We start from the raw sequence: 25,144 nt of genomic DNA, 5'->3' as shown, positions 1-25,144 counted from the left end.
AACTAAGCCCAGTCCCGCACAAATAGCTGCACTGTAGTAATATGCTGCTGGCCACTCATCCTAATCCTGAACACGCTATAAAGAACTGACCCAGCAGGCTACCAGTGCTAATTCTGGTTGTGGCTAGGCCTCACGTGTTTACTTTTCATTAACCCTGTAACATTCAAGTTTTCATTTAATCTGTTACTTTTCTGTCTCTTGGTGTGCTCAACGTCTTGTGTCTTGAGTAGTCTTGAGTAGTCAGAACTCAGATGGCGTGCTCAGAAAACAGGTAGAGATCTTCAGGGGCGCCAGCAAAAAGAGTTTAATTTGAAGAAGTTTATGAAATGATGACATCTTACAGATTTTTATTGTTGTAAACCAGAGCCTGCTATGGAACAGCCAGGAGCAAAGCTGCTTACTGGCCTTCTCATGAGGGAGTTTTTCCTCCTTGGACAGATCTTACGAAAGCCTGAAGATCAGCAGAAACGAAGAGATATTCAACTTGTTTGACTAGCACTTTTCAAGAGTTGTGAGACCTGTTCCTAGGAAGTACTTTGAGTGCACAGTGGTTTGAGTTAATAGAGCTGCTTACATTCCTCAGAAGACTCTTCTGGGGCTTCTGAAGAATAGCAGAGGCAGGGAAAGATCAAGACTCTGAAGTACTTTTGGGTTTGTATCTCACTTCCTGTGCATTTGAGCTTGTAAGCACCAAGGCCTTGTGCCAGTGCACAAACATTGTCTTTTCAGCTATTTGCCTGCATTTAAAATAGAGCAACTCTAGAGGCATAGAGTTTGCAAGAAATAGCACTTCTACCAGGCATGCTAGTTTCTGCAGGCAACGACCCACAGAGAAGCAGAACTGTAAGCCTGGCTGCTGGTGACTTTCTCACCCAAATGTCCAGACAGCCCTTGGCCTCTGGGTGGTCGGAGGGCAGCCCCTGGCACAAAGCTGGAGCAAAGCTCAAGCCTTATCCCCATCCTTATCTATTCCGACCCTTTCAATGGATGCAGAGAGGTGTTCAGCTCCTGAGACTGCCTGGAGATGAACTTTTAGCTTCGTGACCCTGTCTGTGCAAAAGGCTGTTGCAGCAAAACTCCTCTGGGAAGAAGTCTTATTCCAAAGTTCGCATAGCAACAAGAAATTTCCAGAAAGACCAGGTTCTGAGCACACGCTCAACTTGATGCAAACAAGCAAATCTTTTAATGTCAGAGGAATTGCTCCCAGGAGTTACTCTACCTGTGTGCCAAGATCACTGTGTGCTGAATGTTCAAGAGTTCAGCAGCATTACAATGATTTCACAGCCCCATGACAAGAGAAATTCTGGTTTGTGCAATTTTTAAATTATTTTTGAAGCAGCATATCAGCTTTTCATGTGTTTCTCTTGAAAAGGAGATTTGTGTCTGACAGAACACAGCAAGAAAAGGGAACACAGAGATTTTTATGGCTTTTGTCATCTTTTAATATTATTTTATGAACTGTGGTTATAGCTGTTTCAAACTATAGCCATTGCTTGCTGCTTTGTTTCTACTTATCAAACTCAAAGCCAAAATTAAAAGTAAAGCTAGTATGTTTGACATACTTCATCCTCTGCAAAAGAACGACATCTAACAACAGAGAACACATTGAATTAAAAAAAAAAAAAAAGGAAGGGAAGGGAAGGGAAGGGAAGGGAAGGGAAGGGAAGGGAAGGGAAGGGAAGGGAAGGGAAGGGAAGGGAAGGGAAGGGAAGGGAAGGGAAGGGAAGGGAAGGGAAGGGAAGGGAAGGGAAGGGAAGGGAAGGGAAGGGAAGGGAAGGGAAGGGAAGGGAAGGGAAGGGAAGGGAAGGGAAGGGAAGGGAAGGGAAGGGAAGGGAAGGGAAAGGGAAAGGGAAAGGGAAAGGGAAGGGAAGGGAAGGGAAGGGAAGGGAAGGGAAGGGAAGGGAAGGGAAGGGAAGGGAAGGGAAGGGAAGGGAAGGGAAGGAAAGGAAAGGAAAGGAAAGGAAAGGAAAGGAAAGGAAAGGAAAGGAAAGGAAAGGAAAGGAAAGGAAAGGAAAGGAAAGGAAAGGAAAGGAAAGGAAAGGAAAGGAAAGGAAAGGAAAGGAAAGGAAAGGAAAGGAAAGGAAAGGAAAGGAAAGGAAAGGAAAGGAAAGGAAAGGAAAGGAAAGGAAAGGAAAGGAAAGGAAAGGAAAGGAAAGGAAAGGAAAGGAAAGGAAAGGAAAGGAAAGGAAAGGAAATCATGCTTTTATACAATTATTGCTTCAAAGTCATGGTGTATGGCTCTGAAGCCGAGCGGTGTAGCTGTACATTGCACAGACTAGTGTATGCCTCTGACGTGCTAAACACTGATATCTCCTTATAATGATGTGTTAATGTAAGGGGAGTGATTTTGCAAAATTGTATGCCTTATTAAGGAAATGATTCAAGCCCAGGAAATGTGCGGGTTAAGTGCTTGCTTTCATAAACATGGGTTATGGTGGAAAAAAAGATTTTAGATATTATGTGGAAAAATGCAGTAAAAAGCGCTGAATTAGCCCATTCCATTACATTGAATTGTTCAGCAATTATGGTCATCCCCCAGCCTAGAAAATTGAAGTATATGATGAAAACCCAATCTAAAGATATCCACTGCTGTGCTACTGAAGACATAGCATATCATGCTTAAAAGGCACTTAGGGCTTCAATGACCCTCAAAAAAAGTTATCTGAGGAATAAGTTTAAATCAGCTACAGTCCTGGCCTGGTCCTGCCCTCTTCTCTTTACTGTTGACAGTGCTCTCTTCTCAAACTGCTCACGCAAATAGCAGACTGTCAGGAGCCCAAACGTGTGTTTCGTTACTGGAAGATCCCATACAAAACTCTTAATCACAAAGCAAGAGCAGTCTTTTGTGCTCACCATCCCAGAGGGCAGGATCAGGCCGCCAGGCAATGTTACAGGGATGGCCTGTCTTGCTAGGGAAGGAAAATGTGTCATGGTCCGAGCTGGGTGGAGTGGAAGAAATAATTGTCAAATATTCATTTGAACTTGAAAGCCACTCTGTATTTCGCTGCGTTCCCTGTGCTGTTGAGTTTGCTCACCACAACTGTTTCATTGCTGGATGTTATATTAATGAACACTCACAGAAAGCATGCTTTTCATACACATGCTTGAAGGGTGTCTGCAAGCCTGTTTCAGACTGAGCAGCTATCTGCTGTGTGCCTTTTGAACGATGCTGATTTTCTCAGTTCTATTTATGATCTAGTATTTACTAGAGACATTCGCACCTACTGGGTATTAGCTTAGCAGATCTTTCTGTTTCAGCTCCAAAAGCCACTCGCTGTTCCTTCTTTTTTTTTTTCTCTCTCTCTCAGTTCCCTCTCCCCAACGTTTAGAAGCAGTAACTTTAGCCAGATTTTTTTTTTCTAAATTTAAAAATAATAATGTGGCTCCTCACTATAAAATGTCTGTCTCCTCCACTCCCAGCCTCCTGGGGGTTGCCGTGGGCATGGTCTGCAAATTAAGTGGAGGCACTCAGCCCTCAGTTCAGTTCTAGTCAAACATTAGCTGCAGTGTTTACCCTTGTGTAATCTTCAGTTTTGCATTAATTTAATACTGCTCAGCACTTTTTTTAACATATTCAGCAAATCCGTGGCACATAGTGCTTTGTGTCTGTATCTCCCCCATCAAACCAAGTTTTGATTTTTTAACCAAACTCATCAAAGTAAACTCCTCGCAATACTTTTCTCCCTCTACTTTGATCTTTACTTAATAAAAAAAATAAAATAAAATGTTGCTTTATGTGGTAATTCAGCTATACTCAGAGGGTTTTCTCCCCCCTTAACTTCAAAGAGAGCAAATAGGAAATTGTTTTCATTTTTCGTTCACATTTCACAAACAACATGTTCTAGTTGCTTTTGAGCAGCAGAAGGTAGCAAGTGTCTCCCAATTAATAATTCCCAGGTAATACCTTGGCCTCTTGTAAGCACAGATCTCAAGAAATTCTGTTCAAAATGCAAACAAATAAAACCCACTTTGAAGGTCTGGCTAAAGGATGGTTAAAAATGGAGTGGGAACACATCATCCTTCTTAATCAGCCTTCTGTCTTTGAACCTGACCCTGAGTGAAATAAAACAAACAAATCTTGGAGTATTTTGTTAGAAAGCTACTCACCTCCTGGCTTCAAAACTGCAAAATCCCTCTGCACTGGAACGAGCAGCAATTAATAGCACATAACCTGGAGGTCTCGCCCCAGCCCTGTTATAGGTAATCCCACAGCAAACAAGGGAGAGACTTTGTCCAAGCAAGGGACTGAAATAAACTCAACACCAGATCCCAGGCTTTTGGCTGGGAGTTTTGCCCACATAACGCGTTACCATTTTACACCCACCAAGGACACCTGCATAACTCCCACTGGATGACGATCATTGTGTCGGCATTTGCAGCACATATTTCCTGGGCTGGTGAGACACACTGGCACATGCCTCACACCACCTACGCTGGTATTAGTAATGCTATAAAATCAATAGCTGTGTAACAAAAAGGCCTGGGACTCTCTATGCTTCTTCTTGTGGGAACTCACACCAGGCCTGGAGAGGACTGATGGCATTGGAGACCATTTCCACCCCACGTAGCAACATCTTGTGAGAAGATCTGGAACCATTGAGGGTGCTTAGGCTGTGGTTTGGCTCTGCAGAGGTGCAAAGACCAAGGAAAAGCTGCCTGAGCTCCAGCATCTCCCTCTGCAACCCGTTTTTCATCAAATCCTCCTCGCCGTGCAGCTCTCAACCCAAGAGCACAACATGCCTGAACGCGGCCCTCGAGGAGGCAGTGTCAATTCCTGGTGCACCGAATTGAGCACAAAGAGCGAAAATCCCAGAGCAAACAACAAAAAACCCGCTGCTGCTCCTTTTAACATGAGACAATTCCCCTCAGTTTATTGACATACATTGCTTTGTTTCTTCTCCCGTTTAGGGAAGTGTACAATTATGTGCGTGGCCTGGACGTGGAAGCGCCGAGGCGGCTCTGCTGGACGGTCCCGCGCCAGCCGAGCGCTCCCGAGGGAGCCCCTTGATCTCCTCACGCCTGTCTGAGGCCCTGCACCAGCCAGAGAGATTAAGGAAAAGTCGGTGAGAATTTAGGCACGCCTGGCTCCAACGAGCCATTTGCACCAATTCACAAAGGAGAAGCCTTGGAAGTGTTTCCAAAAATACAGGCCAGTCGTGTGAGTTAAGGCTGCGAGGGAGCCTAACGCACAGACTTTCCCCATAATCAGGGTTTACCTCAACTCTGTTTATTCTGTAAACTCTGGTTTCTCAACAGAAACAGCTCATCACGCTACACCCCAGCTCAACAGACATGCAGAAAGTCTTTGTAAAGGGCTAGCAGGAGAATGAGCCAGCTGTTTCTTTCATGAAAACTGTTTGTTGGCAAACTATCTCATCAGTTTCCAAGCATTTGGAAAAAAAAATATTAAAAATAATTGCATGCAACAGGAATCTGCCAGATTGATAGCACTGGAAAGTAAGGGAGTATCTCAGGCCACCGTCACCAGCATGGACAGTAGTAGTGTGACAGTCCCCAGAGTCCCTGCTCAGAGGAGGGCAGACCAGGCTTTATCCTGGAGACAAGTGAATTATTCACAGCAAGCTTTTTTTTTCATATATATATATATATATATTTTTTTTTCCTTTTGATTCAATGACTGAATGTCTTCTGTGTGCTTATTACTTCACAGATTTATTCCTCAGAATTTTGAATATTTCCCAGCCTGTGGATTGTCCACAGGCTGCTCATTTGGGGACCGCACAGGCACCACCCCATGGCCCATCCCCAAGGCCACAATGGTGCTACGAGTCTCATAGCCGGAAGGGGCTGGCAAGAGCTCTCCTATGGCAGGGTTCAGCTGCCATGAAATGTGAGCTGAGTTTATGACTGCTTTGCTCATGGAAATATGTCAGCCGCCCAAGCAGTGATGCCAGATTGACCCTGCTGCATCCCCATGGCTAGCAGTGGAGGTATGGACCGTACATGCAGATGTAGCCACCTGGCTCATTGCATTTCTGTCTCTATTATTTTTGCAGCCAAATGTCAGGACCGAATACCTGTTTTCATTTATTTAGCGTTTGCTTGGCCATCAAGCTGAGTTTCCATTACAGAGGTGCATGAACAGGATCAGCATGAATTCACTTTTCAGAATAAATCAGCCAAATATTTCTGAGAAAAGAAATGCATGCTGCTTTGTCTTGCTTGATGTTACTCCGGAACAGACCCACCAAAACAGTGTGGAGGGGAGACAGTGATTCCCGTGCACCAGGGTGGCTAATAAATTGAGGGCAACACAACCTGGATTAAGTTCAAACCACTGTAGGCTCTTGACTGAAATACTGCCAAACCCTGAGCCACCCAGTCCCTCTCTCCCTCACCCCCAAAAAGTATGTTTAGATTCCAAACACAAAGCCTAATTGTTTATTAAGGAAGTGGTTATGATGGGAAAATTTTGCCGCTGTGGAGCAAAGAGCAGGAGAGTTTTACAAGAGGCAGTGGGATTTAACATCATCTCCTCCAGATCAGCTCCCTCACCCTTTTGTTCTTCCTTTGCTTTTGCTTTAATTCTTACTGAAACAGAAGTCACTTCTTTGGCCGTGGACAGGATGGTATGCAAAATCCACACAGGATGACTGCATTGTATTGATATCATGAAAAAAGATCAGCTTTCCTTGTATTCATAGCCCTATGAGACCTCTGATTAAATACTTGGCCTTATTTAACCCCTGCTTTATTCTCCGAACACAGCTGGTATAATTACAAACCAAACATATTTTACACCTTGTTATAGTTTATTGATGTATCTCCTGCTAAAGAGAATAATTTCACACATGGAAACTGGAATTAATTTCTCCCTTTGAGGATATAAGATTGTGAACTGGCACCTAACTGTCTATTCTGTGTAATGATAACCACGAAAGCACCACAAAAATTTAGAAAACATAGTCACATAACTTGGCTGCTCAGATCTTAGCAGCGTGTTTCCAGGACCAAAGTCATAACTCTAACACCTCCCATGGTGCTGTACAGGGGGCAGACTTACCCCAAGGAACCACTGGTGGCAGAATCAGAAAATTCCTAATAATGGAGCAAGGCACAAAAAACCCCATCTCGTTCCTAAATCTGCGGTGCTCACATCATGTATATCTTTACTCAATGATGCAGGATGACTCACAAAAATGTTAGCTCAAGATATATTTTAAACTCCTGAGCTAGCACTGTCCTGAGAAGAAAATTCTAATTTTGCTTCCTGTGGGCATACTTTTGAAAGCAGATTATAAATCCGAGTAGTGAAAATACACTCCCTTTTTTTCCACATAGGCAGTTTGGGAAGATCAAGATTTTTCACTATAAAAACAGCAAATTGCCCACACAAACAATTTACATGTACACCCAAAACCACACACCCCAAATCCCATGCTCCCGTTCTCCACCCTTGCACAGTGTGTTGCTCTCTTTTCTTCTCTGCTGCCTGGTTGATCTAAGCTTGGCTTTGTGAGATTGCCCCTAGCTTCGCAATAACAAATCTAGGCCTTTCTACTGAGGCAGGAAATGTTCATGCTCTAAAACCAGCAGAGCTTGTTTCATTTCTGGCTGGATACAGTTGGGTCTGCACATTCGCTCTGGGCATTTCAACTGGAAAGCTGTGCTGAAGCAATTTTGAATGTCTAGCTTTGAATGTCAGGCACAAAATGAGCTTGGAAGAAGCTGGTCCCCTGCAGGCAACATGCTCTGGCATGTCCAGCCAGAGCAGTGCAGCTGTCCTGACCAGGCTATCTAGCAGGCTCTTCTTCTGCTAATGCAACTGTATTGCCCCTGGGAACCCCTTCCCTGCTTTTAGACCCAGTTCAGGGTGCCTCACGGTGCTCAGATGACCTTGATCCTAACTACACTCCCAGGTTTCCCATCCCCTGTCTACTGCATGTATGTCTTGGTTTTGTCTTTTGGACCAAACTTCTCTCAAAAAAATGAAATCCGGGTATGATTCTGGGAATAGCTGACTTCAAGGGTTGCTGGTTATGGGGAGCACAGGCAGGATTACAACTGCTTTAGTTCTCTACAGTACTGCTCTATTATCTTCCAGTAGGTTTTCAGAACTACAGAATGGTTAAGGTCAGAAGGGAGCTCCAGAGGCCATCTGGTCCAACCCCCTGCTCCAGCAGGGCCCCCCAGTGCAGGGTACCCAGGACCACTGCGTTGTGACAATCTCCAAGGAGAGAGACCCCACAGCCTCCCGGGGCAGCCTGGGCCAGTGCTCAGCCACCCTCAGTAAAGAAGTATTTCTTGATGTTCATATGCAGCCTTCTGTTTCAGCTCTCTCAGACTTTCCAGATATGACAGATGCTCCACTCCCTTCATCACCTTCGTGGCTCTTCATTGGACTCTCTCCAGCATATCTATATCTCTCTTATACAGGGGTGCTCATAATGGGACATAGCACTCCAGGTATGACCTCATCGGTGCTGAGTAGAGGGAATGGATCACCTCCCTTGACCTGCTAGCAGCACTCCTCTTAATGCAGTCCATGAGTGCATTAGCCTTCTTTGCTTAGAGGACACATTGCTGGCTCATGCTCAGCTTGCCCACCAGGACCCCCAGATCCTTTTATATAAAGCTGCTTTCCTGTATAAACTGGTGACAGGGGTTGTTCCTCCCACACACATGCTCAGCACTTCACTAGGGTGACTAATACTTGTTCTCTTGGAAAAAATTCAAAACAAAACATATTTTTCTTTTTTCAAAATTTCTTTCAAAAATTCAAACTTTTGTCAAAAAAAAAAAAAGCAAGGGGAAAAAAAGACCAGAGAATATTAATGAAAACAACAACAACAACAACAACAACAACAAAACTTACTTGATGAGAAAGCCGGATTTTCAGCAAAAAGCAAAAACAAAAGCCATATGTCAGACAATGAATTCCATTCAGCTCTATGGGCTGGATGAACGTGGCTGGCATGAGTAAACCAGAAGTGTCTCCTTGAAGGGACAGAAAGTATATCCTCCTCTTTCAGCCAACAAGACATCAAAGGTAATGGAGAAATGGATTTGCTTTCTGACCAGAGGAGAGCACTAGGTTGTGGACTCCATTTCCAGACATCTTCTGTGTGTTCCTCAGCATTTGCCTGGTATAGTTTGTAAAATTTGCCAGAAGTGGCAGCTTCCAACAGATCCCATGGGAAGTCACTCCCCAGCAAGCAAAGACATTTGAGCGTTTCTGCTTGTTCTCTGCATTTTTTTACTTTCCATACTGATGGAGGCTTACTCTCTGGTCACTTCATATCAAATAAAATGGGATTGTGAAACCACCAAGGAGTGAGTGTAATAAACAGTGTCCACACCTGGAGGTTAACTATCAGTCCTGCTCAATTGCTAGAATAGACCCTGAGAAAAACTTCAGGTCAGTCAGGCTCCAGATAAGTTTCAGGAACCTTGAGGAGACCACTATGGACACTGACCATGAAAAATTTGGAATTTGGCTTTTGTCCGTTGCCAACAGCTTCCTACCATGTGGTTTCTAGGCATGATTCAGAGGTTAACTTCAGTAAAAGGCTGTTCAGATGTGCAGTTTGGACAGGTCCCCCTTTTTGGCAGGTGAAACAGTCCAATAGGTAAAGAAATGGACTGTGCTACAACAACAAATGGTCTCAGGAACATTTAGAGAGATGTCTACATGTACAGAGAGACAGCAGGTTGAACCACACCGGTGCTTTCAGTGGTCTCAGTCCTCAGGGATGTTAGTCCACATTGCAAAACCCTTGTGAGAGGGGGACCTTACTGATAAATCTAAGGCAATATTTCTGAGTGACATCAACTAGAAAAGGGCTCTTCTCTCCTGCAAGTTCCCACAGCTCACAGACCAGCTATACAAATGGTGCACACCATCCTTTCTACTTTATATCCCACACGGGCTCTGGCCAGAGTAACCAACACCACCTGATAGTTGGATCTGTACAGGGGTAGATGGTCATGGGTTGCCTTTGTGTTGGAAACTCAGCAGATGCTTGTTGGGAGATGTCCCAACAGTGCATGATCCTGCTGCTTCTTGTTACACAGTGGGGTTTTCAAAAACTGCCAACACTGGCCTTACTCTGCTTGCATTTAGTAACACAAAGGTTTTCAAATCCATCATCTTTTTCAGTAATTAGTGCATAATGATATTCAAGCAGTATATCATTATTAGTTTCTCCCCAGAGACTCCTCTCTGCCACACACAGATTCAGAACATCTTTATTTTCTTCTAAAAGACATTAATCTTTACAATCAGGCATTTTGGCTTCTTTTTCTCCTCTATCCCTATCCCAAGAGAAACTCTCTTCTCGTTGTGAGTCAATTAGGCAAACCTATAGAGCACTGCCTGGACTTAAATCCAGTAGCATTTCAACACTGGTCTGCTATTATACTTGGTCCAAAGGTTTGCCCCTGTCGATTTGTGCGGTCTTCTGCAGTTCATGAAGTTATGAGCCACTTGCACAGAGAGTTGAGTAGATTACCACTGGATAACTGATTTTGATCTCTGATTATGTTTTTTGTTTTCTTTTTAAACAGGTTTATCAGGGAGAGGGAAACGATGCTTCGGTTTTCAAAGAGGCCTTATGGTTTCCTTGCAGTACACTGGTGTTGTGCGAGGCCATCACACACATAATAACTGGACTCTGGGTTTGTTCTGGGACGAGAAAAGTTAATTTGCCTGAGCCCAGCCACTGATCTTAAGAAAAGAGGTGCAACTGTGATTTCATGCACCACTGACTTTGTAGGACCATTCCTATTTACACTGTTGATGAAAAGAGAAGCTGTCCCAAAATACACTATCCTTCTGTCACTGAGCTTGGTGAGATTTCAAGGGGTCAGGGGAAACAGGGCTGGACCCCAGCTCTGCCTCTCATCACTGGATGTTCATTATGCATGTAATGTGCTTTGCTCTTGAAATTTATTTCAAGGTCAGAGAAACTTACCTTCTGTGTATGTTGGGTTGAGGCATATTTTGTTAGCAAAATTTATAAGAAGGCTTGTTTTAACAGTTGTTACGGTAGATTGATTGGGTAATATTTACTTGTGCTATAATTATCTTATTTCATAGTAGCAAATGTAAGGAGGCAGCTAGGCGTGCTGAAACCAGAATAACAGAAATCAGGAGATTCACAGCAGGAGGCAAGGTGTTGTACTGTATATACCGTTGTGTCTTGTTATTTATATCAAGCTAAACTTGTTTTTCCAGCTATTTGTGCAATTGACCAGCTACCCAATAAATTACATCATTTCCAGCATTGAATGGCACCATGACATGTTAACTAGGAATTTAAGCACCAGAAAATAATCTTGACTGACTTAAAAGTGCAGCTATAAAAGTCCAATGAAAGCTAATTTTCTGAGGCAGGATAGGGAGGGGGAGAGGTAGGAAACAGGCAGGAGGAGGAAAGCAGGGCTGGGAGACAGACAAAAAGAAAGCACATGCACAACCAGATTCACAGACACACACGAGTTTTAAAATTTTTAGTCTAATGATATATTCCCCATAAAATTTCACTGGTGGGTTGATTGCTCTCTCCTCCCTTGGCTGAGCCAACTCCAAGCCAGCAATTCTCGTGCTCTCAGGTGTAGACCAACATCTGCGTAAAGGTGAAACAAGGAGCTCACACAAAATTAAACGTGTGTAATTATATGCCCCCAAATAGAATTGTAAAACCAGAGATGCATTCCTCACCTTTATTTTAAACTTGTCCTGTATATAGCAACAGGCCAATATGGAAAGATGTGAGAGTTTGAGAATTATCTATTTTTTTATTATTTTGATCAGACAGACACAAACTTATTAAACCTTTCATGTAAGCAAAACGCCTCACAGAGGCACTGTGGGCTGAGACAGAAAGGCTAGGGAAGGCTGGTGCATTTTGGCAAGGCTGAACACCTGGTGAGGCACGATGGTCCCCCAGGGAACTCACCCTGTGTTCCTTTGCCTGGGGTCACATCCTGATGTGAATTTAAGAAGCTAGAAGGATCCCTGAGCCCTACAGGACAAGCACAACCAAGGGAGCCTCTTCTCCTACGGTGGTGTCCTCCACTCCTCGGGTGGAGGAAGTCTCTCTCTGCTCATCCCACCACTGCCCACGGGCCATTTCCCACTGTCTGGCACCAGGCTTTGCTCCCCCAACCAAGGCTCACCGCAAACTGAAGCTCATGTAACCTTCGGTTAATTTTAGCTTAGGAAACAAGAATCCTGCAATTGTGTCGTCTGCTTGCCTGCCTGTCTTTTAGCCTCCCCTTCCTCTTGGTGCACACACCCTAATAAATTCTGAATCCAGTTTCAACTAATGTTAAGAGAGGGGAGAGAAGATAGACCCGAATTTGTGACCCCAGTGAGGGAAGGACGCGCCAAACTCAGCTGTGATATTTGGCAGGGCCCGCCTGGCCAGCCAGCACAGACTTACTGGCTGGCAAGTGAGCACGCATGCGGGCTACAAGCCTGTGCCTCCGGGCTGGGGGGGAGCTGGAATAAGCCAGGGCGCTGGGAGCAGGAGGGAGGATGCAAGCCTGTAGGAGACAAACCATCACTGCTCCAGCCACCCAAAGAAGAACGTGGTTTTGTTTGATTCACATTGTCATGTTGGTGGGAAGGAAGAGGTGAGTGGGTGGGCTTCATTTTTTTGTAAATGCACAGCGTGGAAATTGGAATTATCCTATATATAATATCCCAAAGGGTCCAAAATAGCACAACTGGAATTATTCAGGATAGTTCAGTCTCTTTTATTTTATTTTTTATTTTTTGCATGATGACTTATGAGAGCAGAGGTGGCTGGCTCTCTTCCATCAGAAAGCAAGGTATCAGCACAACATCTCCTGGGGAACCCTGGGTGCTGCCTTGGCTGGGAACAGGTCAGCACCTCCATCATGGATCGAGCAAGTGAGCACCTCGCATTTGGCATCCCCAAATTTCTCACCCAGGCATTCAAGCAAAAAACAACCAGAGCTTTGCAAACTTGCTGAAATATGGGGGTGCCTGGAAGAGCCTGCAGGCTCAGAGGATCAAAGCTCGGAGCAGCTCCCATTGTCTTTCCCCTGAAATCCACACATTTACAAGCCACGACATCCTGGCATGAGTAGGCTTATAAGCTTCCTCTAGCCTTCTGTCTCTCTCTTAGAGGGCAGGGTGCTCTGAGAAACCGATGCCACACACACTTTTGTGTCAGCCCTGCCACTTACCACACATGCTGCCACCTTCGCAGGCAAGGACAGGGTCTGCAAAGTTCTGCTCCCGGCTCCTTTTTCTCGAGGTCAGTGGGTTTGCCCCAGTGTAAGTGAGAGCACAAAAGCTGGCCTTTTATCACTGGGTTTTGGTGCTCTTTAATGGGATTAGCCAGTTCCACCCAGTGCTGGTTGCTACCAAGGCTTTTTCTCCTGTCTCAATGACGTGTTACATCTTAATGTGTGTGGTCATATCTGCAGTCGATTTGTGCAGCCCTTTGTTCTTTGCACATGTTTTTATTGCCTAGGGGGCATTCAGCAACCAGCCAGCAAGCTTTTCTGGTGCCCAGTTTACTCAACTGTTTATACGGTTAATGCACTGCAGCCAAAATAAGAATCTGCAATATCAATTCATCAAAAGTAAAGCTGGATGACAATTGCAGAGCAGTTTGGGACTGGCAGCACCTTAAGGATGCAACACTGCCAACAGCCCATGGTAAGCCCCAGCACATCTCGTTTAACTTCAGCAACCTACTCCTTGGCAGCTACACGTCTACCCCCCACCCTCTGAAAGCAACACAAGACAAACAGCAATTCACAGGGCAATTTATTCCCTCTCCCTTGGACACCTACTGAGGTTAAGATGAAATGACCTGCAGAGGTGTCTCTGTCCTTCTTCCTGAAGGCTACCAAGGGAGCCTCACACATTTCCCTTTCCAGTGGCCATTGCCAGGTTGTCTCCTTCCAGTCCCAGGTATGATATTGCACTGGACTCAGAAACCTCATAGTTCTTCTCAGTTCTTCTGCTCCTAAGCCAAGGGCAGAAGTGAAAAAAAAAATTAATAAATGATGACTGTGCAATAATTTTGTCAGAGTGCCTACTGGTTTGTGGTCTTTTGTGACCTAGGAACAGTGTCTATCTTCTGGTGGTAGGCAAGACAGCATTTCACTTCTCTTTTTCTTCCAACAAAATGTCCACAGGCACCCTGAAAAAATTATTGCTTGGGCTTAAAACCAATAGGGCTTGACATATCTCCCGACTCTGGAATATAGCATTACCCTACTCCAAACAGCTTTTACAAAAAAAAAAACAAAACACGTTGCCGGGTAAGTAGTATACAACAAACCAGTTTTGGTTGTTCAAATCCAAAACTGGAGAAATATCTGGAGAGACATCATCAAGAGAAAAAAGAGTTTGGAGAATCTCGAGAACTTTATACCAAAATTGTCTAAAATAATTGAAGTTTCAAAGCTGTCATACAAACACATTATTTATAAAAATTGAAATTTTCTATGAAATTGTGTTGATATCACAAGCCAGAAAATACAGAAGGAATATTTATGTCTTATTACTGATGTGAACTAAAAATTACTTTACCTGAAAATAGCAATTCATTTATATGGCAATCAGAAAAGTTCATGCCTCTATTTTTAGGTTTGAACTCTTTTGTGTCCTCTCTACTTTTTTTCTTTTCTTTTTTCTTTTCTTTTCTTTTCTTTTCTTTTCTTTTCTTTTCTTTTCTTTTCTTTTCTTTTCTTTTCTTTTCTCTTTTCTCTTCTCTTCTCTTCTCTTTTCTTTTCTTTTCTTTTCTTTTCTTTTCTTTTCTTTTCTTTTCTTTTCTTTTCTTTTCTTTCTTTTCTTTTCTTTTCTTCCTTTCCTTTCCTTTCCTTTCCTTTCCTTTCCTTTCCTTTCCTTTCCTTTCCTTTCCTTTCCTTTCCTTTCCTTTCCTTTCCTTTCCTTTCCTTTCCTTTCCTTTCCTTTCCTTTCCTTTCCTTTCCTGAAAGCTTTTGACATTCCAGACTTGGACCTGAACATCCAAGTGCATCAAGACAGTGAAATGAATTACAGTTTAATAATATTCCCACCACACAGACAAAATGGATTCAATTACATAATGGTAGCATTAAATGTTATTAAGAAGGAGATCCAGAGTTTTGAGGCCAGACTTTCAGAAAATCATGATAAGCTGCTTAAAACAGCTGAAATAGCACATTTATAGGTTTTCCAGCCATAGTTTTGCTGGGAGGAGGGAGCACAGGGAAGGAGTCATTACGTTTGCTCAGAGATTCTGGTGTGCTAATCTGTTATCAAGGATTTAGTGTGTGGAAAAGCAGTGCCAGAAAGTTTCCGATTTGATTATTATGTCTTAACCTGTTTGGTGTGGGGTTGCTTTCTGCTGCTGTTGCAGGAGAGCGCAAGTGAGAGGGGTTTGGATGGAAATGATGGCTCTGGGGTCCAGCCGTGGCAAAAGGGGATGGCAAAGCCAGGAAAAAGCCAACAGTGTCTGCCGCATATCAAGCTACCCAAAGAACTCCCTGTTCACCTTTCCAGGGCTGATCATAGGTGAAATGTAGGGCACATTGTGCAGCTCTTTTGAAAGGAAAGGAAAGGAAAGGAAAGGAAAGGAAAGGAAAGGAAAGGAAAGGAAAGGAAAGGAAAGGAAAGGAAAGGAAAGGAAAGGAAAGGAAAGGAAAGGAAAGGAAAGGAGAGAGGAGAGGAGAGGAGAGGAGAGGAGAGGAGAGGAGAGGAGAGGAGAGGAGAGGAGAGGAGAGGAGAGAAAAAAGAAAAGAAAAGAAAAGAAAAGAAAAGAAAAGAAAAGAAAAGAAAAGAAAAGAAAAGAAAAGAAAAGAAAAGAAAAGAAAAGAAAAGAAAAGAAAAGAAAAGAAAAGAAAGAAAAAGAAAGGAAAGGAAAGGAAAGGAAAGGAAAGGAAAGGAAAGGAAAGGAAAGGAAAGGAAAGGAAAGGAAAGGAAAGGAAAGGAAAGGAAAGGAAAGGAAAGGAAAGGAAAGGAAAGGAAAGGAAAAAAAAAAGAAAAGAAAAGAAAAGAAAAGAAAAGAAAAGAAAAGAAAAGAAAAGAAAAGAAAAGAAAAGAAAAGAAAAGAAAGAAAACTGTCCAGCACCTTCCACTACTAGCCTGAACTTTTCCATTAAGAAGAATTATCAGTTCTTTTATCACCCCTGTTCTTATATTTCTTATTTTTTACCATATGTGCATAAAGCCCATAGGGCTCCTATTCATTTGTCAGAGCTTCATCTTTTCCTGATATGGGGAGATTCTTCATTATCCTGATTTGCTGAGTCTTAACTTTTTTGCCAGAGAATTTTTGGAAATGCAATCATGTCAGGGATGGTACTTTTTTTACATCTGTTGCCCCCTCCATATTAAGTGCTTGGCTTGTGGCCAACCATCTTACAAGTAGCCATATTATTATTGAAACCACATGCTCATTAGTGAGGCTGGCACTGGCTCAACAACCACTGTCCGAAGCTAACATTATATTCCATAATATCCCAGACAACAGGACAGTGTAGTACACAGTTTGTTCAGAAGAACAGTCTCATTTGACAAAATCTGCATCTTAAACCGTCAGAAATGCAATCCATTTTCTGTCTCTTTGTATGTGGGCTCTTGTCATTCACAGAGAGATGTGTTTTGAAAGAAAATACTGCAGCACTAGCTTATCTTCTTGACTTTTAATTTCAAGGTTTGCAGGGACAGCAGAAGTTCCTGGGCCCTTCCCTAGTGGGTTTAATCACTTTATCCCTTGGGAGGCATGCACGAGTGTTCCACTTAATATACAGGAATGACTCATGATCATTGCTTTCAATTAGGAATGTCCTCTGGGATTTCTGGGAACGGTGTTCTCCTGGTTGGGGGAGGGAAAAGAGAATAAGAGGGAGAAACACAGATGGAGTCAGACCAGTTCAGACCAACTTTTCCAAAGAAATGCATTTCAAAATGGGATTCAAAATTCCCACTTTCTCTCATACCACCAAACCATTTGCCTTGCCCAGCATAATTACTGGCCCTGCTCATCAGCTTCACAGTTCAAACCAAGGATTTACCTGAATTTCATCTTGCACCAAAGCCCTTGCTTATCTTTGATAACCATACGAAATGTCTAAAGGCTTGCTGAAGTCAGAAACCTCATTCACTGGAAAATGGACTGGGACATTTTCAGCCGTTCTTTTCTGGCTGGAAATAGTTGCAGCTGAAGGTCGGTTCTTGTTTCTTTTGCTGTAGCAGGTATTACACTGATGGCTGTGTGCATAAAGTCTCAGATGCAATATAGTATTACTCAAAGACTTCTGGACTGACTTAAGTGCTGTGATTTCTCACAGAAGTAACCTTATTCCATTGAACTGCTTTCATGCTGGTGACTGGGGCTTGCAGAATCACCTAGAGTTGAGTCCAACAGTTTTCAAGGTGGTACAAAAGGCAAAAGCAGAACTATCCCACCCTCAGCTGAAACATGAGAAGAAAGCACTTTTCTTGGGTTTAAGTGTACCCATTCTTGTACAAAAGTACTGTGTCTTGCTCACAAAAGCAGGAATAAATGTGCATTTACCATATCTCAAAGAGAAATAAAGGCTTACACAAGAAAAGGCTGTTATAAATTCCTGCACTTCAGAGTTTTATAGAGGCAAGACCCATTTGCAAATGCAGACTACAAGAAGATAGCAAATAAGCTCCTTTTCTTTGAGGAAGGGAAGGGTTAACCCTGACAAATGACATGCTAAATTTAGAGTCATTTTTGCATGTGGTTGCATGTCTAGTTGGAACAAGTCTGCCAAAACTCATTTTACTTATGACCCTTTACAGCTAGCAGAGAAAGAGGTCCATTGTTTTCTTTGTATTAGCGAGATTAAAAACACAGTCCCCCCAACTGAAAAGGCAAGCACTGGAAGCACTGTCTGAAGCAAAAAGAAGCATTTTTAATTCTTAATAAACCACATACACACACACATCTATATGTGTGCATCCAACACATGCAAGCATGTGCATATCCTAGAGGGCCAGATCTCATTCTATAAGCAGCTACATGCCATGTGGGTGAAAACAAAATGAGAGAGAGGGATACGTCTCTTGCTGGCCACCCTTACTTCAAACACTGCTGCAGTCTTCCCCTCCTAGCAGGCCCTCAGGAGATGCCTTGTACAGTGGGGTCTGTCTGCCCTCGACCAGATGTGACTGGGAAGAGATGCAGATGTGCCACCAACCCCCTGGCACAAGTGGCAGGGAGCAAAGTGGATGCACTGGGGATGGATGCAGTCCCTTTCCAGAGCAGCAGCATATTATTAGGCTACTGAGCCACAGGAGTGAAAGCAGAAGCTCTGTGGGTCCAGCCAGCCTCGGCAAAGAGGCGAGCATCCATCTGCTTCAGCTTTGGCAAGTGCATGCTGAGGCTGGGATCGACTGGATGTAGATGTCTATGCCCAAACGAGTCACCACAGGGCTCATTTGGCATCAACAGGGGCAGCGGCAGACACTTTTGGACATGCTTCGTCTTGCTCTAACGCAACTTGTCTTAAATACATCTCAATGGGCTCTTGGGGGAGGTAGATGACTAACGCAGGTGTGGATGTCTATAGGCTTGACATCAGCAGCTAGGTGGGATGAATCTCACCCTGGATATTTAACTGCTACTCATATTTCTTTGCAAAAGGTAGGCTTCACCTCTTGCCTGCTCCTGATGAGGAACTGGCCTTGGCCATCCCAAACCTTGCACTAGCTGGTAGAGCTCTAGTAGTTAGAGCTCCTTCAGCCTACAAAATACTAGAAAAGGAGTCAGTGTGCCATGAAAAAGAGCAGAACAGCTGCCTGACTTTTCTGTGGGAAGCACAGAGGCTGAGCAGCAGGACTGTAATAACTGTCTTTACCTACATAGCACTTCAGTTCTCTATCAATGGTAGAAAATTCATCTCTCCATCCTCTTAGGGTCAAAATATTTGTCTTCTGGTTGCAGGATGGACACAGGTGGGCAAAGTGCTGGATTTTTCTTTGACCTGTCGAGAGCATTCAGTGACATTGGAAGTGTCTTTCTCAGGCATATAGTGCTCTTGGAGACACAATGTTTTCATGCAAACAAGGTAAAGGTGATAGGAGGAAGCAGTATCTTGCATTGCACCAGCTGAAATGGTTAGAAAAAACAGACAAGGTACTGGGTCTGTTTGTTAGTTCAGAAACTAAGGCAGCAAACATCCAAACATCTGGAAGGAGAGCAATTGTTCTGAATTTGGTTACATTTATCAGTGAGGTGATCTGAGAGAGAAGATGATTTCTGCTGATGATACAAAAAGATGTGCCCTTTGAGACAGAGGGAGAGAGAGGTAATTATCACCAGTATAACACCAAAACGTTAGCTGGAAGGAACTGGAAAATTATAATGTGCACAAACCAACTTCTCAAGCAGCTTAGGCAGAATTTAGTCACCCATGTCCAAATATGTGATCCACAAAGGATTTGCTTAATCCTTTAGATGTCTGTAAGCACTTGAGTTTGGACAGAAAAGCTTAGTTTGGCGTCAACATTTCTGCTACAAAGCATGCCCAATGGAACCATGATACTGGCTGAGCCAAATACTTTTTCTCCATCTCTGCCAAAGGCTGTGAGATTCATGGATTGTGCCTCAGTTCCTGGAGGCTGGATGCAGTAAACCTGTTCAAAGCCCACCTAAAGTTCCCTGACGGTCATGAAAGTTCAAGAAGCTATCACTAACAAGGGTGGCAGTGAAAGCTTTTTGTATAATAGCTCAGCAGTTAGCCCACGATTTCCTCAAAAAAAGCAAGAGAGAGTTAAGTTCTTACACCTTAGGTGCTCACAGTCCATCTCACCCCCTCTCCAGAAGGAGTCCTAGCCACCCAGCTGTGCACTGCACCAATTGCTTGCCTCCTTGAGAGGCAGGTGGAGCAGCTCCCCTGATGAAGATGAGCTCCAGTGCCAGAAGGAAACTAAGTATTTATTAGGCCAGAGAAAAGGCAGGCCATGCTCTGCAGTCTTCTGCTCTGGACATTTTTCTCAGCTGTGGGGATTCCTGGGTTAGGGTCAGCTCATCCAAACCAGCAGGAATTCTGAGTGTACACAGCTGCAGACTCGTAGGAACCTAAGAACATTTTGACTTTAATTTTGCATCTGGAGACAGTCTAAATCATTCATTAGACTTCCACATCCTTCTTTGGATTTTGCCCTAAAGGCCCTATATATGTACATCCATGGCAGGGGCATCAGTGGACTGGGATCTGCAGACAGAGGCTTGTTGACAAGGATCTGCCACACAGTTAGGAACTGTCCCTCATGCACCATTACTCTGCCCTGCACCTGTGCCAAACTCAACAGCCTTCCAAAGTCCAGCTGTTGCCAGCCATTTCAAGAGGTGCTGATGGCTGCAGTCAAAGTGCTGGCATGTAGAGGAGGTCACCAACACGTCTCCCCCATCTTCATCCTCCTGAGACACCTTCCTTTCACTTCGTTGATTGCCAGTCCACGATCAGGGCCACCAATCTGTCTCCACATGCATTAAAAATAGGCTCAGTAAACAAGAGGAAGGTTTCAAATGTGTCCCCTACCCAGTACAGAACACCTTATATTTTTCTATTTATTTATTAACAGTTAAAATCCTCACAGGTATTTCCATTCCACAGAACTTTCTGTACCTCTTTGATGCTCTCTGTCTTCCTGACTGCAGTGATATCCCAGAATAATGACTTTCATAAGTTAAATATATGCTCTGCAATTGATTTTATCAATTTTAATTTGCTGTCTCAGTTTCACTGTATTCCTCTGCTTTTTGTGTAGGAAAAATGGTAAGGAAGAGCATCTGATTTATCTTCCCAGTTCTATTAACTAGCTTGGATAGCTCTACCATATCCTTCTCTTTTTCATTTCCTTTCTAAATGATCCCAACCTTTTCAGTTTCTCTTCATATGGAAGTCATTCCATGTCTCCAATCTTTTTTTTATTGTCCATCTCCCTATCTAGTTTTACTGTTTGCTCTCCAGGGCAGGGAGACCAGCAGCGAGCACAGCATTCCCGGCAGCGGGAGGACTACCACTTATGCCATGACACAGTGAGAAACAGCGGTCTCAAACTGTGAAATCCATTTTGTATTTGGGCCTCCATTTTGTACGACATGCTGAATGTGTCTAGCCCCAAGCCAGGACGTGTAAACATGCTCCAGTACAGCCCGCTGTCAAGGAGAGGTATTAGACGCTACCCGAGAAAGCCATTTCATAGCAGTCTGGACCCAACAACTGCAATTGGCTTTCAGCTGTTGGCCCAAACCCAAAGGAAAAATAGATTTTAAACAGAAGGTGCTGGCATGCCTGGTGGATCTGCAGCTTCCCAGTCTCTGCATATGGCAAAAGGAAAGACGTTTTGCTTAGCTAGAGATATTGCGCTCAGCAGTATTAGCTGTTCATTGCCACACAACAAAGAGCCGGCAGGAAAAAGAAACCCCTCTTGTTCTGACTGATGGACAGACCTCAGAGCCATCAAAAAGGTGATGACGTGCAGAGGGAAAGGTGCGTTCTCCAGATGTTTGTCATGAGATGTATTTTTATGGTGACTGTGAAAACAAATATAAATGTGGAAGTCCCATGTGGCAAGAAGAGTCCCCAGACTAGCTAGAAACAGCCAGGGGACCAGAGTGTCTGTGATTTAAGCACGAATCAGATCTGGCATGGGTCTGGTGGACAGAAGACACATTCTGCATGATGGATCCATTTTATTTTACACTGTAGCTCTTATTCATACCAAATTTCTCTCTCTCTCCCCCTCTCTTGTGTTTTGTTTGTTTGTTTGTTTGTGTGGAGTTATTTTTTGTTGGTGGTGGTGGCGGGTTTGTTTTGGTTTTGGTTTTGGTTTGTTTTGTTTCATTTTCATTGCTGCACACAGGTCTGTCTTTGTATTCACCAAGGCTCTCCCAGTCAGCCACAGCATTATGTCTTGCTTTGCCAACAAGGTCTATGTTGCATGATATGGGCTGGTCCTGCTCACAAGACATGTCCATCCAGCCCCATACTGCCCTTTCTCAGAGAAGATGCTGTTTGATGAGTACTGCCCTAAAAGATGTGCCAGCACTCCCTGCCTGGAGGCTTTCCCAGTGCATGCAGCCTCTGTTGCTGCTTTCATATCTATCCAGGGCACTAGAGGCACTTGTCTAATTTCACACAGGCAAATCTACAAACACTGAAGAGCCCCCATTGTGTTCCAGGTTCACCCTACTTCCATTTCTGCCTTGCTGAAAATTGGCCTCTTAGTCCTGCCACATCACCTGCCACCCCAATAGTCAATCAAGTGCATGACACTGAACAACAAAATCGCCAGCTTGAAACTGATGGCAGAGAAGGGCAAGAGGTAACCTAGGGCTTCATAAAAGCTGGATTAAAGCAGAAGTGAAAAAGTGAGTGCTCTGGACACTAGCAAAGGCAAAGGCTTGGTTAGAGGAGCAGAAGTGAAAGAGGGAAGTGTTTTCCAAATAGCAAAGGCAAACTGGAAGAGCAGAGAGAGGGGTAATGGATGGCTTACTGCTTGTTGTGCAGGCTTTGGGAAGCTGTTCTTGGCTCTTGACAGTAGGTTGTTATATGCTTTGCACACATAGCAAATATTTCTTTTCCTCTCAACACAAGTTATTTTATTCTGCTGTAGTGAGGCTGGACAATTATTTCTGAAACACCTATATTAGTGACTGACTCTGGCTGGCGTGGGTTTATTCATTTACTTATTTATTGTTTATGACTAAGTTAACAAACTGAACAGCAAGTCCCCTCTAATTCACACTAATAAGTGGAGACTCATTTGTAATCACTGGATTTACAAAATTAAAGCAAATGAAAAACAACAACAACAAAAAACAGGGATAATGAATCACATTGTGTACTTGCTTTGTCAATTTTTATTGCATTGCAATTATTTAATGTCATTGTATAATTTATAGAAGAAAAAAAAGCAAAGCCTCTATAATACACATCAAAATTATAGAATTTTGTCTGCTATTAAGTATTTGGTGATACAAAGAGTGAAACTAGCTTTTCTTCTGGCCTGTCTTTGTGCCAGTCAGCATAAAGGAGAAATTATCCTGCATCATCCAGTATGGGTTATCTTACACATGAGGGCTAAGAAAGCGAATCCATGGAAAAAGTTCCTACATCTCAAGGAAAGTCCATGGCAGTAGAAGTAATGCTTTTGGTCTTGCCATTAATAGACTCATCTTCATGAACAGGGGAAAATCACTGGGGCTAGTCATGAAAACCCTGGGGAGAGGAGGAGACGGTGAAACGCATTGGTGATTAACAGCTGCCTCAGGTGCCTCACTCCACAATTCAGACCCATGAAATCCCATTGAGCTTTTGGTTAGCTCTAGGGACGGTTTAAAGCTGGCTTCTCCAGATGTACCTGCTTCTCCAGGCATGATGGATAGATCCATCTCCCCACTAAATGTCCTCTTCCAAGGGAGTTCAAGCCTCCTTGAAGAAAACTCTGACACTTGAGCTGTGCCCTGACTGGGAGGCAGTGACATTACTTCTCCTAACCCCCACAGTCCAACTAATATATCACAGTATAGCGAGATGCGGTGATAGCAAAGGAAACTTTTTTTCCACTTGCATATGTCTCATTCTCCTGGAGAGAGACAGAATTAGGAGCAGTATTCTCATTTTCAAAAGATTAATTTGCTTTTTCTTATTTCTGAAGAAAGGATTTAAGGGCTAGCCCCAAATCAGGAACCTGAATTTCAGTCTCTTGCAAGAGAGGCAGCAGGCATCTCTTCCCCATTTACAGTTTGACTTGCTAACCCGGAGACTGCAGGATTCATTTCACAACCCCAGGCTCAGCTTGGCGGGAGAAATAAAGCCTGTGCCTTCAGCGCAGCCACCTGCACTGTGAAAGATTCAAATCTGCTCCAACAAAGCAGGAGGTTGCACAAGCACTTCTCACATCCCTGATAACTAGAGAGCTATGGAGGGTCTCTTCCTTCCCGACTCCTCCAAGATCTCCACTGTGCCTCTGGGCAGAAAGACTGGGGAAGACCCCAAAACAGTGTGGAGGAGGGTGATGGTTTCCTGCCCTGGCTATTTGCCTGCTGATGAAGGGGGACAAATTTGTTCACAGACCTCAAGTCAATAGCTCCTGTCTCTCAGTTACATTAAAGCTGCCTTACAAACCCTAGCAACACAGAGAGGCTCAGAATGTAATTTATAACCTAGCCAAAGGTGTTTACTTACACTGACTTTAGTGTAAATGGGAATCAGCCCAGTAGGCTCCATAGATCATTAGGGTTTGTTTAAGAAAACACCCACACTTGATTTGAAGGAACTACTATTAGCCAAGAAATCACATGCAATAATTCTCCTTAAGCAGAAATGAAATAGCTCATACTCATCAGACCAGACAATACTCATCAAGGGGCAAGGGCTATAACCAACTCATCCGCAGTAGACATTTCTAACGTGTAGAATTTCCAATTGCTGGTGAAAATTCACACAGGTTTTGCCAGATAACATGTATCAGCACACACAATGGAAAAAAAAAAAAAAAAGAAAAAAGAATTCCACTGAGAAAAAGATTTTTGGCCCATATATTTCTATGAAACCTGATGAGGAGGGTGAAGGGGAAGTGTCTTTCTTCCCTACTGTCTCTAGAGAGTATAATCCTGCTTGATAAAGGAAAGCTTTGTTTCAACAGTTATCTAGTGAACTAGTAAAGACAATAACAGGATTAAACGTATAATTTGAGATCTGAGATGAGTGGGTTATGTTGTATTTTGAAAGCTAAGCAACATAGCTTTACCATGTCCAGAACAGACCAGAACTTGGCTGCAGTCAGTACCTTGAGGAATAGACTCCTTCTGGCAATCCTATTCAGCACTGCAAGAAACACCTAACCGTCCTAACTGAGAAAACTTTTTCCAGAAAGGTATTTTAGGGGAGGGACAAACAGAACCTTTCCAAGCCCATCTTTACCCTGAAGAATTCTTTCACATCACTCTGTTCACCAAAACACACATGACTGGAAAAAAAAACAAACAACAACAACAAAGAAAAAAAACCTCACATCGGCTCATTTGGAAACAGTCGGACAGGCTTTGGATGTTCTTGTTTAACCAAACTATTGCCTTAAGAAACAAACTCTACCGTCGTGTTAAGTTCTGGCAGATGCAGTAAACATATCTGGATCCAAACCACATTATATTATGTGTGTGCCTTG

The sequence above is a fragment of the Cygnus atratus genome, chromosome 1 (genome assembly GCF_013377495.2).
Source record: "Cygnus atratus isolate AKBS03 ecotype Queensland, Australia chromosome 1, CAtr_DNAZoo_HiC_assembly, whole genome shotgun sequence".
Classification (NCBI taxonomy): Eukaryota; Metazoa; Chordata; class Aves; order Anseriformes; family Anatidae; genus Cygnus; species Cygnus atratus.
Note: the sequence above shows the minus strand (reverse complement) of the source record.